Here is a 2,167-nt window from a genome sequence, read left to right as displayed (position 1 = left end):
ACTTTGTAAGACACTCTATGCCTATTATGATATAAGAGGAAATCCGTTTTCAAGACAGCCATTTTTCACAATTGACACATATTGAATTTTATACTAATGGAGATATCTTTCTTTTCTTTAGACTGGAAAGAGAAAGTAAATGGCTGCAAATTTCAACATAGGTAATTCTAATGAGGATATTTAAACAGATGAATAATGAATTAAAATTATAAGAAGAAGGAAAATAAAGTCCTATAGGTACAGATGAATGCAGTCTGTGGGTCAAGAGAGGCACACTTTTTTGAGCTTCTGTGACTTCAAAAACATGTGCTTTATTCGATTCTGATTTACTAACAAGCGTTGCAAATAGGTCTTCATCTTCTGGTTCAAAAGTTAATGGCAAAACACACACTTACTTTTGCAGCAACCTAAAAGATATGTTCCCAATATCTATAAGTATACATTTTGATCATAAAACAAAAGACAGATTTCAAAATATATACTTTTTTGAAATATGTACTGCGTAAAGTAAATCTTTGAAGATGCCAATGAAGACATGAAATTTCCATCCAAAAAACAGCGATTCGGCTGGGCACAGTGGCTCATGCCTGTAATCCCAGCCCTTTGGGAGCCCGAGGTGGGTGGATTGCTTGAGGTCAGGAATTCAAGACTAGCCTGACCAACATGGTGAAATCCCATCTCTATAAAAAAAAAAAAAAATTAGCCGGATGTGGTGGCAGGCACCTGTAATCCCAGCTAAGAGGGTAAGGCAGGAGAATCGCTTGAACCCAGGAGGCAGAGTTTGGAGTTAGCAAGATTGTGCCATTGCACTCCAGCCTGGGTGACAGAGCAAGACTCCATCTCAAAAACAAACAACAAAAAACCACCACCAACAACAAAAAATTATTCATATAAACTTCACACCCTTATGACATCTAATAAACCTAAGTGGTGAGTGAGCCTAGAGTGATATCAAATAAAATACTTCAGAAACACACATTTACCACTTGTGAACGTATGTAATTATTTAAAAATATACTGGTGGATGCATTTGAATGGCCCCAAGTAGGACTGCACCTAGAAGCCCAGGGACACTCTAGGCTGTCTGCCGGGCACAAATCTTTAGCGCCCAGCCTGGGCTCAGGCACCAGGTACCATGAAGCACCAGTACTTAAGAGATTATGGAATCTGAGACCCAAAATGTTAAAAAAAAAAAAAAAAAAAAAAAAAAAAGGAACTTTTGTGATAAAATTGAAGATCATTTTATTGACCTTTCTAGAAAAAAAAAAAGAGAATATGACTAATAAGAACATGAAGGAGGTTAAGAAATCTCCAAAAGAGTTGTCTGCTTACATAAATAGAACAGTTGGAGAAGCTGTGAAAAGCCCAGATAAACTCTGTGAAGTGATCTATAAGAGAAAGAAAGTTTATCACCCCTTTCCAAATTCATGTTACAGAAAAGCAAGAGTCCCATAGAAGTGGGGGCTGTGACATTGCAAATGAAGAAAACGAAATGGCTTGTGCAGTCCTCCTGCCTGAAAAACGATGTCATAATGGTTGAACATATTTGATTAACTCCAGTGATTCTGGTTCTTCACAGACAGAAACCCATCATCAAAACCTAGTGAGTATTTTTCTAAGTTTTCTCTGGACCTTGAAAAATGGCCCAAGTTTTGTTCAGAAGAAATTTGAGACAGAATGTAGCCTTAATTTTCTGTAGAAATAGACATATAAAGGAATGTGTAGCTTATTTGTTAAGGATGGAAGATCTTGGCATTGTGGTAGATTGCCTTCCTGTGCCTACCAATAGTTTACAGAAGAAAAACAATGTATCTCACTTTGCTGCTGTGTAGACTTGTTGCCTCTAGTAAAGTTAATACTTACAAGCAAATTTGAAGAATATTGTATTAGTCAGGGCTCTCTAGAGGGACAGAACTAATGGAATAAATACATATATAAAGTGGAGTTTATTATTGCCTCACATGATCACAAGGTCCCACAATAGGCCATCTGCAGGCTGAGGAGCAAGGAGAGCCAGTCCAAGTTCCAACACTGAAGAACTTGGAGTTCAATGTTCGAGGGCAGGAAGCATCCAGCATGGGAGAAAAATGTAGACTGGGAGGCTAGGCCAGTCTTTGTTTTCACATTTTTCTGCCTGCTTATATTCTAGCCGTGCTGGCAGCTGATT

General features: G+C 38.0%; 1 pseudogene; it reads left to right on the top strand.

The window, feature by feature from the left end:
- The first annotated feature begins 1,211 nt into the window (after window positions 1-1,211).
- Window positions 1,212-1,882, top strand: LOC112632168 (annotated as a pseudogene).
- Window positions 1,883-2,167: the final 285 nt, after the last annotated feature.

Source organism: Theropithecus gelada, chromosome 9, assembly GCF_003255815.1.
Source record: "Theropithecus gelada isolate Dixy chromosome 9, Tgel_1.0, whole genome shotgun sequence".
Lineage (NCBI taxonomy): Eukaryota > Metazoa > Chordata > Mammalia > Primates > Cercopithecidae > Theropithecus > Theropithecus gelada.
The sequence above is the reverse complement of the archived record's forward strand: the minus strand, read 5'-3'. Positions and strand labels throughout refer to the sequence as shown.